Source organism: Parasteatoda tepidariorum, chromosome 8 (assembly GCF_043381705.1).
Source record: "Parasteatoda tepidariorum isolate YZ-2023 chromosome 8, CAS_Ptep_4.0, whole genome shotgun sequence".
NCBI lineage: Eukaryota > Metazoa > Arthropoda > Arachnida > Araneae > Theridiidae > Parasteatoda > Parasteatoda tepidariorum.
In genome coordinates, this window is record NC_092211.1 from 77,167,010 (window position 1) to 77,184,327 (window position 17,318).

The 17,318-nt window shown below is 28.7% G+C and overlaps 1 protein-coding gene across 2 annotated transcripts in view; it reads right to left on the reverse strand.

Moving 5' to 3' along the window:
• LOC107438213 (formin-binding protein 1 homolog) overlaps positions 1-17,318 on the reverse strand; it is a 46,115-nt gene that overhangs the window by 27,499 nt on the left and 1,298 nt on the right. The window lies entirely within an intron of this gene.

Consider the following 17,318-nt stretch of genomic DNA (forward strand, 5'->3'; position numbering starts at 1 on the left):
TTTTTAAAATTTTTTATTTGTATGTTTATTTAAAATATTAATTAGGATAGTTAAAAAAGTCACAATGAAATGCTTTTAAATGCAATAAATAATTTTATAACTTTCAGCATGAAATACTATTATTTTGAATAAATCCAAAACGCCTAGTTTAAACAGAAAAAACCCCTGTTTTTTAGGTTTAAAAAAAAATTATTATTATTATTATTTTTTTAATATTTTAACTTTATGCACTCCAACGCGGTTTACATTATTTTCTCGCATACAAAAAGAACTCTTCCAAAAACTTTTGATTTACAGTAACCATAAATAAAATGTGAACAGTATGAAACTATCTACTCTAGTTTTCAAAGAAGATGTTTATCTTTATGTACTTCCGTTTACTTAGTTCATAATGGGGAAATAACCTAATAAAGTAAGACGTCTAGTCCTGAGTATAAATTGCTCATTAATTAATTTAGCTTTTATTGTTACTTGGTGAAAAACTTTAAAACACGATGATGCGGTTCTATTTCCTGGGCGACGAAAGTTGGCAGGGTAAGAGAGAAATAAAATTGCCCGAAATAGTGAAGTCCGATTATGTCTCCTTGTTGGAGAGTTTCGGCCTTTCTGTCAGGATAATTTGGATGCCACCTTTCTATTAAATTTTATAAATAAAAAAACGAAACTATAAATATGGCCGTAACAAAGTTTTCGAAACAATACTTTTGCTAATTTCTTTTTTGTAAAACTACTTTATTTTCGCGAACTTCATAAAATTTAGTTCGATTATAACAAATTGAGTGCAATGTCTCTTGTTCATTATCTTCGAATACTGCGACCAAATAAATTTAAATTGAAAATCAAATGTGTAAATACTAGTCTGAAATCAGGGTGAATACGAAAAGCAATTAGCACCACAGATAATTTTCGTTTTATATTCATTCTACTTTTTTAGGTGATTTACAAATATGAATAGAAATTAATAACTTTATTATTGTATAATAGGTTTAAGACAAAAATTTAAAAAAAAAATCATTTAATAATTAAAATTTTACTTTTAAAGGCTTAAAACTATTTATTCTTTTAAAAACTTTATTTTTCTAAAATATAAAAAAATGGATTGAAAACTAATAACGAAATAATTAGATTAGTTAAGATATAAATGACCAGAAGACGAAACAACACCCCATATGGTGGAAAAGTACAGTAACAAGAAAACTTTTTCCCCATATTCTTTATCTCTTAGAATGCTTTACAATGGAAAAGAAAGTTTTCAGACAATACAGTTTGCAATCAATTCAGTGCGATCATTAATTCTTTAATGATCTTGTTCTTTTCAATGACTACCAGGAAGTCACATACAATATTTAAAGTTGGGCACACTGTTATTTTGATTCTTTCCAATGGAATTCCAGATTGCTATCACTAACAATACAATTAATTTCTAATGATCTAAATTTTTCAGTTATAATTAGGAATGACGATTTGCGCTTGATTATAATTGTATTTGGTCTGAACAAAAAGAAATAATAATAATAATAAAAAAAACAAGAACAAAGAAAAAAATATTAATCAGCAATTTATCTAAAAGAATGGAAAACTTAAGGAAAATTCACAACAGTTTTTGAGCAATTCATAAAAATCATTTATTAAAGAACGAAATAAAAATACTTTTTCTTTTAATAGTTATTCGCGAAAAGGAAGTTAAGCATAATAGTATCACTATTATTACTTGATTAAAATCTTCACCCGCTTCAAAAATATATCAATAGGAAATAACAGACGACATGTTTCAAGCGCTCAAAAACAGACGCCCATTTTCAAGACTTGACAGACGTGAAGAATGAAAAGAGATCTGAAACATAAAACATAAAGCTGGAAAAANAAAAAAAAAAAAAAAAAAAAAAAAAAAAAAAAAAAAAAAAAGGGTGATAAACAAAATTAGGAAAAACCACTAAAGCCGAGAAGAAAAAAGTATCACCAGTTGTTCCACATAGTTCTTTAAATTAAAGGAGGAAAAAAAATGAAATAGCATTAAATTTAATAAAAATTAGAATACAGTGAATATTTTTCGAAAAAAAAAAATAAGCAATAAAAAAATAAAAATGACAAAATTCAATTTTCTAAATTAACACAATGTCATTCATCATTGTGTTTCATTTTAAAAAATGACATAAAAACTTTTAAAAAATGTATTCAATTTTTATCAAAATATTTGTCATTTTTTGCGGCGATGTCCTTCTTTAAACAAGAAAGATTTTGTAAATGAAACATTGCAGTGAATGCCATTATGAGCTCATATTTTCATTAACTTGAACAGGATCAACGACACTTTTTTCAATGACGTCACCTTACTAAGAACAGCAGAATAATTTGCCAAGTGGTCCAAAAAAGGAATACGAACTTCAGGCTCTTGGAAACACCTCAACTGCATCTGATAATGATTAGTACACTAAATAGAAACGCGTGTAACTGGACACAGGATTATAGCTGTTTTCTCCTTTTAAAAAATCCCGCCAAATATAAATTTTTTCATTTGTTTTCTTCATGGTCATGGCAAAAGGCCACTTGCCAAGGTCGCGACTTCATTTTATGCCGTGATTCCGGTTTTAGATAAAAGGAAAAGTGATGGGATGCGAGCATCTTCGTTGAAGACGCAAGACAATAAATAAGATTTGCAACAAATAATTCGATTACTTTTTAACACCGCGAAGGATTTTTTTCGAAGGAAAAAAAATAGAGTAAAATTTTTGGATGTAAAGATATTAAAATTAGTACTGGTAAATATCGAACGAGTCGTAATTTGGTTTACACATGGTTTAGTAATATTAGTCTGCACTTAAACGTAATAAATTACTTGTAGTTTAATAATATGCGATAAACAATTTGTATTAGTTTGCAAATTAAGGACAAAAGAGCGTGGGCTATATATATGTATTAATGTACTGAAAAAATTTAACTCATACTGAATTAAAGTTCAATATTTAATTATTTTTTCAAAAGTTCGTCCTTTTCTTCATGATATAAGCAGACTTAGATAAAATAAAAAACTTTCTGCAAACACAAAATCCCAATTAAAAAACTTTTTGTAGGTATTGATTAACTCTCGTAACTAGTTTCAACCCTTTCGTTGCCACCTCATTTAAACGAATTTTGTTAAAAAATCACGATTATTATTATTATTTTGAATTCTCTTTTTTTGTTGTTGTTGTAGTTCATTTACGTCGCACTAGAGCTGCACAATGGGCTATTGCCGACGGTCTGGGAAACATCCCTGATGAGGATCCGAAGACACGCCATCACAATTTTAATCCTCTGCGGTGGGGATGGCACCCACGCTTCAGTAGCCCGATGACCTGCACGCGAAGTCGAGCACTTTACGGTAGAACAGTTTAACGAGGACCAATACCGCACACCCTCGGTCCCTACGCAGATTGATCCAAGTGGTCACCTACCCGCACACTGATCCAAGTGGTCACCCACCCGCACACTGACAGCAAGTGATACTTCACTTCGGTGATCTGCTGGGAACCATGTCTTAAAGATCAGTCCACTGCGGGACATGTCTTTTTTTAAAATACTGCATCACAGGGAAGAGTTTGGTAAAGAATCGAAAATGCTGAAAATAGAAATTCAGAAATGTCATGCGCAAAAACACTTTTTAAAAAATTGAAAAAAATTCCTGAAGTTTGAGCAAAAAAAAAAGTATGTAAGAAGAATTTATCCACAGAATGTTTTCAACAAAATATCGATGCGCGATTTTATTAATTTATTTAATAAATTGTGTGACTGTGAATCTGAATGTGTGATTTTTACCTCTCGCGAATAAAAATCTTGACTTTTAATTTCAAAATCAAGTGAATACGAATTTTATCTATTTGATTTTAAAATAGAGTAAATAATACGAATGTCGAAACTTGATTTTAAAATCACGTGAATATGAATGTTGATATTTGATTTTAAATTCGAGTGAACACGAATTTCGTTTGATTATTAATACGAATTCATGTATACGAATACCAGATGTATAATTTTGAAGCACTTGAACATGCGTCATGATAGTGACTTTTAAATCGCCTGAATATGAAACGCAATACTTAATATGAAATCGTGAAAATATACGAAATACGATGTGCTGTCTTAAATCACGTAAATTGGAATCTCAATGCGAGATTTTAAAACGCGTGAATGCAATTTTAAATCGCATTTGAAATGGTAGGAAATAGCGTAAAAATGAAGAAAAAAAAATTAGCTTTAACTTTTTTCTTCTTCTCGGGAATTCGAAAAAGACATATACTTTCTTTAAAAAGACGCTCCCCCCCCCTTTAAACTGAAAAAAAGCATACATTATAAAGGTCTGGATACGCGTCATTTTCTTTACAGTAAAATTTACAGTTTTATTTAATTTGGTTTATCTACGTAAATATTTTATAATATTTTCTAAAAATTGTAAGTTTTTCTTATTAGCTTTTAAATTTAATGTGAAAATTTCGTGAGTTATTTTTTATGCAAGTCATTTATATATAATGTATGTTTAGTAGAGAGTATTGACTATGCAGTAAGAAACACAACTAGATCTTAACTATTAAAACTAGAATTGTTCTCCAACAAAGATGCTTTACCGATTTGAATGCTGAAATTTTTAATCTCAATGAAAGATTTGCTTAATTGCTCTTTATCAATTCTTATTTTATTAAAAATTTTAAGTAAAAAAGAAAAAAAATTATGTTTGTAATATTATACGTTACGTTTGTATAACGTTGCATAAACCATATACAATGAAAGATATATTACTCACACATTTTTAGGGATTCCCGTTAGACTTTGCAAAGTACCGGATCCTTGGAACCAGGACTTCTCAATTGCTGGGTCTTTTTTCGCCTAAACCGGGAACTAATTTAAAATATCAATCCCTTTTTTAAAGATTTGCATTAAAGATAAAATTTAGGATGAATTTTATAATGCGATTTTAAGATGAAAGTACAATGTGAAAAAAGATTTGGGGCAAAAAGATTGCTGATAAACTTATAATTGCTGATGCACTTCAAACTTCAATAACCACTTCAGTTGCCTGATCACGCGATATCGAGGGACAAAATTGTCTCTACAGTTTGTGTCAATAAAACGTAACACAGAACTAGTGGTAGTAAGATGCAAATTATTATCCAACTATTTTTGCAGAAAATATGTTATCCATAAGACAATAACATATTGGTTATTAAAACAAACTAATTGAAAAAAATAAAATGGTTGATAAAATTTGAAAATTTAACTTTGATTTTATCTTTATAGATTACCACACTAAAATGATAGATATAGTATAAACCTAGCACTCGTGTGGCAACCAACGAGTTAAAACGCCGCGATGGAAGAAAGAAAAATGAAGCCTCCAAGATGAAAAGTAAAGGGAAAAAAACGATCTGTGATATTGAGCAGGCGATAAATTTTCCACTTCATCTATTAATATGCGCATTTATTCGATTATTTGGCAGAAAAAATAAAAATATTTGAAACATCTATTAATATGCGCATTTATGCCTTTCTATTATTTGATAGGCAAAATAAAAATATTTTAAACAAGAAATAAGTTTCATTTTCAGAAATCTAATCTTAATAAAATTTAATTCCGGTTTCTCTAATGTAAAACTAAATAAATGCATACGCTTATTTTTAATACTTTTATAACATACATTAACGCAATTAAAATAAAGTTAACAAAATCTACTAGAATATATTAATTTCTTTCTTTTTGTTTAAACTTAATTTTTCTTAAAGAATTAATTAAAAGTTTTGCTGGGATCACTATTTTTTTTAAAAAAAAGCTGCCGCTATGCTGGAGATAATTCCTACTGTTAAATTCTAGATAGAATAAATAAATAAAAAAATCAATCACTTAAGATTTTCAACATTTTTAAAATCTAAAACTATTCAATATAAAAAAATTCATTCAACGTTTGTTTCTCTTAACATGAGAATAGTCAGAAATGTGCCTTAGCACTAAGATTAACATGGCTAAAAAAAAAAAAAAAAAAAAAAAAANAAAAAAAAATGAAAGAACAAAATTATTTTGTATTTAAAACGCATCATTTTACTAAGTAATATCAGGCAACAATAACTTATTCTAACCCATTTTTTACTGAACAAAAAAAACTTTAATATTCAGAACCATCAACTATTAACAATGAGTACCATATAATCATATATTATTAGAAAATATTATAAATATTCGTTATTTTGAGACACATTTTTATTAAGCTACACTAGGGCGCAATTTATTATGATTATCTTTGTTTTCACTGAGTTATTTACCATCTAAAATTGCTGATTTTGATTACGAAAATTCAAACGAAAGCAAAAACGCAATGGCTTTCACAGCATTGTAAAGGAATGGCAGATGGACACGAGTGACGTTAGTTCGTGAAAAATCACGTGATACCTGTTTCAAATGAAAACGAAAGTAAGCGTTTTTTGCTTAAAAATAACTTAATAGTTAGCAACTCTTAGAAAAGTTGGGATTTTGAATGCATTAAGATTAAAAAAAAAAAATGACTGAAATTGCCTATTAATCAAACACCAGCACCAAGAGAAAGTGCCGAAAAAAATTTAATTCTCTCCTTCTGCTGTTAATACCAGAAAAGGAAAAAAAAATCTTTATTTCTTTTAAAATGATAGTTTAGTTCAGCTTACAACGGCAAAATTAACATGCGTAATCCAGTCTTCTTTTTTTGTTACCGGGAAGGAAAATTACGCGCCCAAGGGGATGCTTCATAACTTTTCCGCGTTCCGTCCGAGATTTTTGGCGCATTTGTCGTGCTATAGTGCGTAAGTGGAATCACTAATTATTATTGTTGCCAGAATATGAATACATTTCGTTCTTTGATTTAAAATTCATCAGTAAGACATTAGAAAAAACTTATAGTAGAACACTAAGTAAAACTTATTTAACATGGGATTTAATTATTTTATAACTTGACTTAATTATGGACGAAACAACGAGAAATTTCCGAAGCTTTACAATATTGGTATTTAAAAGATAAGGAATAAAAAGAAATAAAAACCGATATAAAATAAAAAAGAAAATACCTTTTTTTAAACGTTAAAATATAAGGTTTTAAAATATTGAGGAACGTAAGTTTCAAAACATTTCAATGAGGGGAAAGATATTATAATTTAATTTTCATTAACTACAAATCTACTAACTAGTTTTTGTAAGCTAAGAAATTATAATAAATGTGAAACTTCATGCGAGTTAAGTTTATCGTAAAAGTAGTAACATTTTTTTAACTGGTACGAAAAATTTTGCAATGGCCTTGTAGAAACAAATTGAGAGTTAAATTAACATGCAGCCTTTAAGGCATTCATCGTACGTCCCTGCCCTTCAGTCGCAATAACAATAACACCTTCTTTTCAATAACCTTGAGGTTATTCAAGTAACGTACGCACTTGTATTCAAATAAAAATATAAAATATTTCAAAAGATGCGCGAGGCATTTAATAAGGCTTCCACCTCGAAATAACAACAAAAATAGTAGTTTCAAATATCGCAGAAATATGAAATTGTTAACACCAAGTTCAGTGTGAAAAAAAAATTAAGAAAATAATTTACAGAATGGTTTTATCAATTTATTTTAAGCTTTCACGCAGAAACCACGGTAAAAAAAAATATTGTCGTAATTTTTTTGGTAATCAATAAGCTATATCAGGGGTCTGTCCAGACATTTTGTGAAAGGTCCTGTTTTTGTAAAATTGTGAAAAAACTACTCATAATTTATGAATATAAAATAAGCGTTAAGTCACATTATTTCAACAAGGGTCCTGCTTTTGTGTATTTGTGTAAATAGGATCCTGTTATTGCAAAAATTGCTAAAAACCTTTTCAAGAAGTTTTTAAATTGTAAATAGATACAAGATTCTGCTCAACAATTGCTGCTACTAAATTAGAGATGCAAATATTTGGTATCTAGCCTATACTGCTCAACATAAAATATTCATTTCGGACGAATAATGGAAACAAAATCACTCACATTTTCAATAATTTCAATTGACATAGTTTAAATAACTCAACTTAGTAATGTATCACTTTCAATGCGTTACGCATTAAGTAAACTTAAACAATTCTTAAATTTATAATATTTTATTTAAAAAATTGTCAGAAAGTAATTTTTATTTACATATTATTCTATTGATTAATTTTATAAATAAATATAAATTAATCTTAGTTAAAGGAATTTAAACTTAGGGAAATTTAGTTTGTCTCGAACCGTCTTTACCCCCCCCCCCCCCCCNTTTCCCCCCCCCCCCCGGAGGGTTTATTCGATTAATAAAACAATAAATAACGAAGATAAACAAATTTGCGAAGGGTTCGATTAAAAGATAAATTATTTTGCGAAGAGTCCGTTTTTATGAAAAGTTATTTTGTGAAGGGTCCGTTAACGGACCCAAATTTCTTCTAAACAGACCCCTGTATATACAGATATATTTTATAGATAGTTCTTTCTTATAAAAATAAACCATTCGTAAAATAATTTTTTGGGGAAAAAATCTTAAATTTATTAGCAACTAAAATAATATCATGATTAAAGTGCGAAACTATTTCACAAGCACACTTAAGAAACATAGATGTTNCTTCAGTCGCAATAACAATAACACCTTCTTTTCAATAACCTTGAGGTTATTCAAGTAACGTACGCACTTATATTCAAATAAAAATATAAAATATTTCAAAAGATGAGCGAAGCATTTAATAAGGCTTCCACCTCGAAATAACAACAAAAATAGTAGTTTCAAATATCGCAGAAATATGAAATTGTAAACATCAAGTTCTGTGTGGAAAAAAATTAAGAAAACCATTTACAGAATGGTTTTATTAATTTATTTTTGAATTACACGCAGAAACCACGGTAAAAAAAAATATTGGTTTTTCGGTAATCAATAAGCTATATACATATATATTTTATAATTTCCTTCTTATAAAAATAATCCATTCTTAAACTAATTTTTTTGGGGAAAAAAATCTTAAATTTATCAGCAACAAAAATAATATCATAATTAAAGTGCGAAACTATTTCACAAGCACACTTGAGAAACATAGATGTTTAAACTGTTAATGTTTAGGAAATTACAGCTAATGTACTTTTCAAATTGGAATAGCCTTCAAGCAGACGTTTCAATTAATTTATAGCACATTTCAATTAATAAATAATTTAGATTTCACTTTTTTTTATACGAGAATTCCCATTCCTTTTTACTTCTAGCGTTAGGTTGTCCTTTCATTAAATATAACAATCACTTTTCGAATAACTAATATTTAACTTTAATAACCCTAGTAGGACTTTCTCAAAAGAAATTTAAATCTTTCACATTTTTAGAAAATTTCCAAAAATTAAATAAATTGTCCAATCCGATTATTGTACCTCATTTATAAATTTATTTGATTTTTTTGAGTAATGGAAGATAATTTAGGGTACTTTTTCTCATTATTCGATCTAAAAAAAAATTCTGATTATAATCAACAACATATGCACTTCAACTCTGTTTACACTCGCCTACTTCTGGACTTTCTGTAATTTATTTTCTTTCATAGGAACAAAACGCTGTTTTGAAAGGACACAATTTTTTTCCTTCCAACTTCTGCTTGCTTATTATTTATTTTTGTGTAATTCCAAGGTTTGTTTGTCTATAAGTTCTGCAACAAATCATGTCGTTCGGGATTTGTAATATTCCAAGAACAGGGGAACAGTTTACTCAGAAAAGCTTTACATGAGATGATTATTTTGTTAAGATCTATTTATCGCGCATTAACACTAAAACGATTCTATTAACGTGGTACAATACAATTACTAGCTAACTATAAAACACCTATTTTGAAAAAATAAATTTTTATTCTATTTTTGGAGATTTTAAATTCAAACAACTACCTCTGGGTCTTCAAACGGGTAGTTGTAGATTTTTCTAATGGCATTTCAAATCTAAAAACTATATTATTTAAATCATGAAAACGTATGCGAAAATATTGAATTATCTACTTTAAAGGGCATATTAATTTATATAATTACTTAGTTTTAGGTAAAACACATTATTTGAATAAGCTATATACAAATTAAATTTTTCGATACCCCAACGATTGGCAACCGGTGAGAAAAGTGGACAAATTTTGGAACACTCAAGCAATATAATACAAGGTTTTTTTAAATAAAATAAAATGTTTTACAGACATTCTTTAAAATTTAAGAAATCTTTCAAAACATGAACAAAAGGATGAAAATCAGCGTACCTGCCTGACAAACAGGATTACTATTTTAACATGTTATAAATTGAGACAGCAAAGCCAATTTATTCCATGATGAAAAAATACACTTATACCGAAGTCTACTTGTGTTTTCTATTTAGTTTCCAACCTTTAACTTTATTCTAAGAAATAAAAATGTTACTTTTGGGATTCTATATATTTTTTTTATGGAAATGTGCCAGACAGTTTTGAATTAAAAAAAAAGTTTGCTCGTGTGTATTATATTTTTCTTGAAATTACGCCAAACATTTTTAAATTATACAATTGCACCTTCAAGTGGACATTGTAAGTTCGAGATCGGAAGATATTTTCCTAAGTGAATATATGTCGTTTGCGCCGTGCCGCGAGAATTAAATCATAGCTAAATCATTCCTATCCAAAACAATAATTCAATAAATATGAAAAGGTGAAATTTATGTAGATACAAAAGTGATGGTTTCCTTAGTTAACTGTATTCGAAGGTATCCCTTTTCGTTCGCACTTTACATTTAGGTATATAGATCACAAGCTGTGCCGTTGCGAAATCTACAGATTTTTTCAATGGGCACGACATGACGTAAAATTTTACTGCTTCGAATATTTTGTCACACTAATTCTACAACTAAAATTCTATAACTAAAGTTCAATTTCAAACGCTCGGGGCCGGGATAGCCTGGTTGGTAGGGACTGGGCCAATGTCCAGTGGGTTCGGATCCCCGCCGACCAAAGACTCTCCGTGTAGTAAATGGTGATTGATGCACGTTAAATTTGTCGAGTCGCAAAGTCCTCCATGTTCCCATAACATATCAATATTCTGGATTGGTTCAAAATTATAAGGGTACGGAGTTGAACATCAGTAGTCGCAAACCTAAAAAAAAATTGGCTCGGCTGTTCAACGACGGATATATACATAAAAAGAAAAAAAATTCAAATGCTGGGTGGCACAGGGAATCTAGAGCGTTCGCCCTCCAGTGGGGTGACTCGGTTCGAATCATAGCGATAGCTGGTCGATATGAATTCCGCATCCGGTTCGCAACGACCGTAACTGACGTAAAATATCTTCAGTGGTAGACGGATCATGGGTTAGAGTCCTCTTGCCGTCAGGCTAACCATGGGAGGTTTTCCTCTCCATGTAACGCAAGTGCGGGTTAGTGCCACCAAAAAGTCCTCCACGAAGGCAAATTTCTCCCAATGCTTGATCCAGGAGTTCCTGGGTTATATAAATAAAAAAAAATCAAATGCTACGTCTACATTAGGTTAATAGAAAAATTTACCCCTTTCACTACTGCTGATCTCTCAATAGACACAACAAAAAGTTCGGACATGGAAAGGAAAACTCTTTTGTAGTTACCTAACTTTGTTAATTCAATTTTTCATGTTATACTTTTTGCGCCAAAAGTAATTTAACAAGGAAAAAAAAAAATTCTACGACAGAAATAACCGCCATTGTAGCTTCTTATAATAATAATAATAAAAAATCTAAATTTTAGAGAAAAAAAATCAAAAAGGTGTAAAAACGTTGCAGAGTTAAAGAAAACGAAAGAAAATACATAATTGATGTTTTAATATTTTCCCTAGCTTTTTAAAATGTTTTATTACTAGTTTAAGAGTGTTTAAAAATCTCATAGAATGCAAACTTTTTAAAATGTAACATCCATACTTTAACAATAAAAAATAATAATATTATAATGATTCTCACAATGAATAAATGGATATAATTATTTTAAAACCAAATTTCAATCCTAAAATTATTTTAAGACAAACATTTCCGATACACCGACGGCAATAACAGTTTCGAATACACGTTTCCAAAATATTTTTCGATACTGTTTATCAAAGATAAGAAATAGAAAAAAAAAANAAAAAAAAAAAAAAAAAAAAAAAAAAAAAAAAAAAAAAAAAAAAAAAAAAGAGCAAGAATTAGAAGGCCGGACTAATTGTTTTCAAACAAAACATGACCATGTCGTGGACGTAACAGAACACACCCGGAAAAAGACTCACTTGAACCAGAATATCATATTATTCACGCGATCTATAATAACTGAAGATAAAGCACTTAGGGTATTGTAGCATCTCGAAAACGTGTGCATATAGAAGACTAAAAGGAAAATAAAAGCCCCTAACCATTAAAAGGCATTGGGAGTATAGATAAAGACTAAAACAGCACCTATCTTGGAAGTTGATGACCCTTCTTGCAGCCACTTTAGAAAGCTTATGTACAGACCCGCACGCGAAACACAGGAAGGCGATGTTTATACACAATCCACGGTCTATTGGGCACAAATGCATTGAAAAATTATTGTTATTCGCTCTCACGGACCATTCTTTGCTCAGCATCTTCAAGATGTCTCTAAAGGTCAGAGCACTCATTGCGCGATAAGGAGAATGGAGACCAGAAGTTATGAAAAGAATAACTTTGAAAATAGATCAAAGAAAAAGGCTGTGTACTTTACGTTGAAAATAAAAGAAGTTGACTGTATATGATAGTTTCCTCGAGAATCAGAGCTACTGAAGATGAAGATGTAAGATAAAGGCATTGTGGTTATGAAAACATCGTGAGAATTTTTTTTCCCCTTTCGCAATGTAAAGAATACATCAAGAAGAGTTAACTCCCACTTTTTTTTTGGTATTTACTCAAGAAAAGATAGATTTAAAAAAAATCGTTAAAAATCTTATCATTAATAAAGATAATAAAGGAAAAATTTACAGGGTCAGCAACCTATGCGTACCTTTCAAAATGTTGAGTTTGGTGTGACATGGTGCAAAATTACTGCCACTGGTGCAAAATTAAAGCCAGAATTTTTTCAAACAAATAGAACTCTTATAAAACCCCGATCAAAATTTCAAAGCATAGAAGACACTTTTCGATTTGACCTTGAATATAGTTGTAAAAATTATTTATATGTAGTGGTGGGTGAAATTATCTTAATCCTTTTTCTTCTTCCTGGGCACCACAGCCTATGACAGGCCAAGGCCGTACCAATAAGTGTTTGCCATCTTAAATCTTAATTCTAATATATTAAAATATTAATTTATTGTCTTTTACAGTCGAAACAAATATTGTCTTAAATTACGAAAATTCCGGAGCAGTATGCCTAGTTGAAAATTGTAATTATACAAACCAAAATGACAATATAAATCTTATTATTAGGAATTATAATCGTGTATAATTATAATTGTGTGAGTGTAAATTTAAATTGTATAAGAGTAAATTGCTACAATTAATTTATCACAGTTACTCATATAAGTTAATAGTACTTGGAATTTAAGACAGAAATTTGCAAAAACAGAGAGATATAAAAAAAGAAGGTGGAAATGTGTATTTCAAAATTACTATTTTTAAAATTATTACTGCATGGCACCTTAATTATTTTTAAAAATTTGAAACATAAAATGCGCCAACACTTCATATAACTACACGCTCCAGTTAAAACAAATATATACAAAGCAATTACCTTAGTGCCCTTCACAGTTTAGCTTTCCGAACAAAACAAAGTAATAAAACGCGGAACTGAAACTAACGAATATTTCGCAATAAAAACACTAATAGAGAATTTGTATTTACAACATTTGGAAACACACATTCTTTCGTATAGTTCCCAACGGAAATAAAAAATTTTTTTTTGTCTATTTCGTACAGTGGAACGATTTCAAAAATAAAAGTTGGTGTTATATTAAGAAAATAATCTGAAATCAGTTTTACTGCTGCGGTCTAGTTAAATTATCTAAGTTTTAGTCGAGGTTTCGTGGTGAGTAACGAACTAAGATGACCTCAGAGACGTGAGGTAGGCTACATAATTAATTATCCTCAGGCTTCACTTTTCGGCCATTAAAAGTTGGTTGGAAAAACAAGTACGGAAAGTTAAATGAAGGAACATTTTTGTAACGAGAATTTAATTTACATAAATGTTAACATTTAAATTACGCTTACTTTTTTATTACATGTTTGAAAAGTTATTCCAAATGCGCTTAGTTTTAATGCAGTCTAGACATTCTATTATTTTTAACTAATGTGAAGAAGAAAAAAATTAATCCGAATAAAAATATCCCTCAATAATAAAAAATTTACTCACACAGGTGGAATCCAAGTAAAAATGAACAGCAGCTGAGGATGCAAACCGCACTCTCTTAAAAATGTGAAAATTCATAGACATTTTAATGCCAAGAACCAAAGTGAGATAGTATTTTTTTTATGAAGAACAACAGAGGGGCTGAAATAGCCAGGAAATCGAGTGAAAGTTAGTTTCCTTTCTGTTACATTTAGGAAACTAACAACAGACAAGTCAGGATGCTGAATAATTTGACAATGAAATTGATTTCCCATAAAAATAGCTAACATTTCAGAAAGAATTCACAAATACAGCGAAAGATTTAAGATTAGTTTTAAACAAGTTTTATATAAAAAAATAAAATTAACTAAGCGTAAAAAAATATTTCATAAGTTCTAAAAACGAAAGAAATAATTAGTGACATCGTGGCAAAGTTAGGGATATTTAAATGAGTGACATACTCTATATGAAAAGATATCCAATTAATGTGTTAAAATTATCATCAACCGAATTATCTGAAGAAATAATAAAGTCAGCAATGTTTACATAACTAATAAGATTCAGTTTTAAAGAAACTTTTCCGTTTAATTGCAAATTTAGGACAAAATGGTTCACTTTTTCATTTTAACTTATTTGTTCTTCAAAAACTTTTTCAATTTATCTCTATTCGATTTATAAGCCCTGCAAATAAATTTTTAAACGCAATCGTTGCAGCAAAATAAGAAAAAGTAACTCGCTTTTCTAAACCACAAAAAGAAAAAAATAATTGTAATTCGTCAATAAAACAAATTTTTGAATTGTTTTCGGAAAAATGATATTAATCAAAACAAATAAAACAGAAGAGTAGACAATGAACATAAAAAAAATAATAAAATAATTAAAAGGTCCAGTTATAGTGCCTTTCCATTCTGTGAAGAATTAGCCCACTTAGAGCTGAAAAACTCCAGATCCCACGCACTGGATCTTCCAGAAATGAAAAACTATGATGGCATTGTTCTTGGTGACCTTGCAGTTAAAGAGAGTTAAAAAAGTGAAAGTGCGTAAAAAATAGTTACAATGAACTTTTTGCTAATAACCTAATAATTTTTTTCTTTCTTTCGTTTGCTGTATTAGCAAACCTTGAAATAAAAATAAATGAAGAAAAATGAAAGTTAGCGATTTAAGGTAAACCAAGCGAATCCATCTGTAACCGATTGGATAAGGTTGCGAAGATTCGCTCATTAAGATAAAATACGAGAAGAAAAATTACATGATATAAATGTTTCTCTTTATCTTAGAATAAAATAAATAAAAAAAATGGTGGTTGGAAACTTATAATTTACATATTTTTGAATGTAGCTAGCTTAATGTATTTTGAAAACTTTATGTTTTTTATTTTTTTAAAAGAAATTTATTTTACCTTAGGTATATTTATTTGGAGCTTAAAATACATAATTACTAGTACATATATATAGTACAAAATTAGCCCGATATAAAAAGTAAAGCAGAGATATAACAAAATGAGACATTATACTGATAAGAGGTTTCTTTGATGTTTATTCATATATGACAATTAAGGTTACTTAGTTGTCTCCAAATTTATACTGTTAAGGTAAAACTTAAAACTTTCTAGAATCTTGATAATTATCTATACCCAAAGAGTAGCCAAATATTTTTTGATTAACTTAACTAGAGTCATGTATACATAAAGTAACAAAGTTTCTATGTGATGAATGTCATATTTGATTATAAGTATGTGAAAGGGGAACAAAATTTAGTTTTTGTTTTCTTCAAAAATTTTGTTTGGTTTAGGTAATATTTATTTATTTTATCCCCTTATTTCGATAATATTTATTTATTTTACTGTTAACTTTTGAGAACAGATCGGCCCTGAAAAAAAAATTACAGTATTATCATATATTTATAATTTTTTAGGAAAAAAAGCTTGTAATTTAGTGGTTGAAATCAAGTTAGTTGCAACTATTTATAAATGTATTTATATTTATCATTCATTTATTTATTTTTTTCTTACACTTTCAAAAAAAAAAAAGAAAAAAGAAAGAAAAAAAAAGAGGTAAATTAAAAAAAGTAAGATTACATTTTAAATGAAAAAAAAAGGGAAAGTAAGTTATTGGCAAGTTTAGATCCATACTTGTGCGCATTTTTAACTTTATTTCTTATTTTTGTGTTCAGAAAGTAATTTGGTTTAATTGTAACTTCCATTAATGGAATATGACAGGACTTGCAAGAGATTTTAAACAGCAGGACTCTTCAGAAGAAAAGTTACATCAAAAGACAGTTTAAGTTCTCTTAAGGGGTATTTATAAAAAGATTAAAAATTAAATTTTTTTTAATACAATGACTAAAAAGAAATATGGAAACACAACTTTAAGCAATATACTCACAATTGTTCTTGTATATGTTTTTCAGACATCACATTTAATAAATTTTGAAATTTGAACCATAAAATCAAGTCTTAAGTCTTTTTTTTCTCTTTCCAAATTTTAATTGGCATAGCCGTAAAACAAATCAAAAGATTTCTTTTATTTAAAAGAAAAAAGAGAAACAGAAAAGATCAGTTATTTAAAACTTTGCAATAGTAAAACTTATACTGCAGCAATTTTAAATGCCAATAAAAGTAACCACAAAACTAAAAGCAAATATAATGATTTTCAATCCATATATTTTAAATTTAAAGAATTTTGCTCTTATGATGATAGTTTCTCTTAGCATTTGTTTTTTTTAAAATTGATTTAATAACATTGACATGACCATCAACACAATAATAAAGTAGGAAATTGTTATTTTTTTAAGCATCTTAAAACATTTGAATAGCTTGATTTATGATGTATAATTTTAAATAGCTTTTCATTTTAAATAGTCATTTTTGGGAGAAAATGTTTGAATTAGCATTTATGTGTCAATAGAGAAATTTTAAAATTTTTAAAACTCAAAATATTTAAATTTTGATGACAACTTTTCCTTAACAGTCAACATACCCGAGCACTTAAAATAATCCATAACAAGCTAGGCACAATTTGGGAC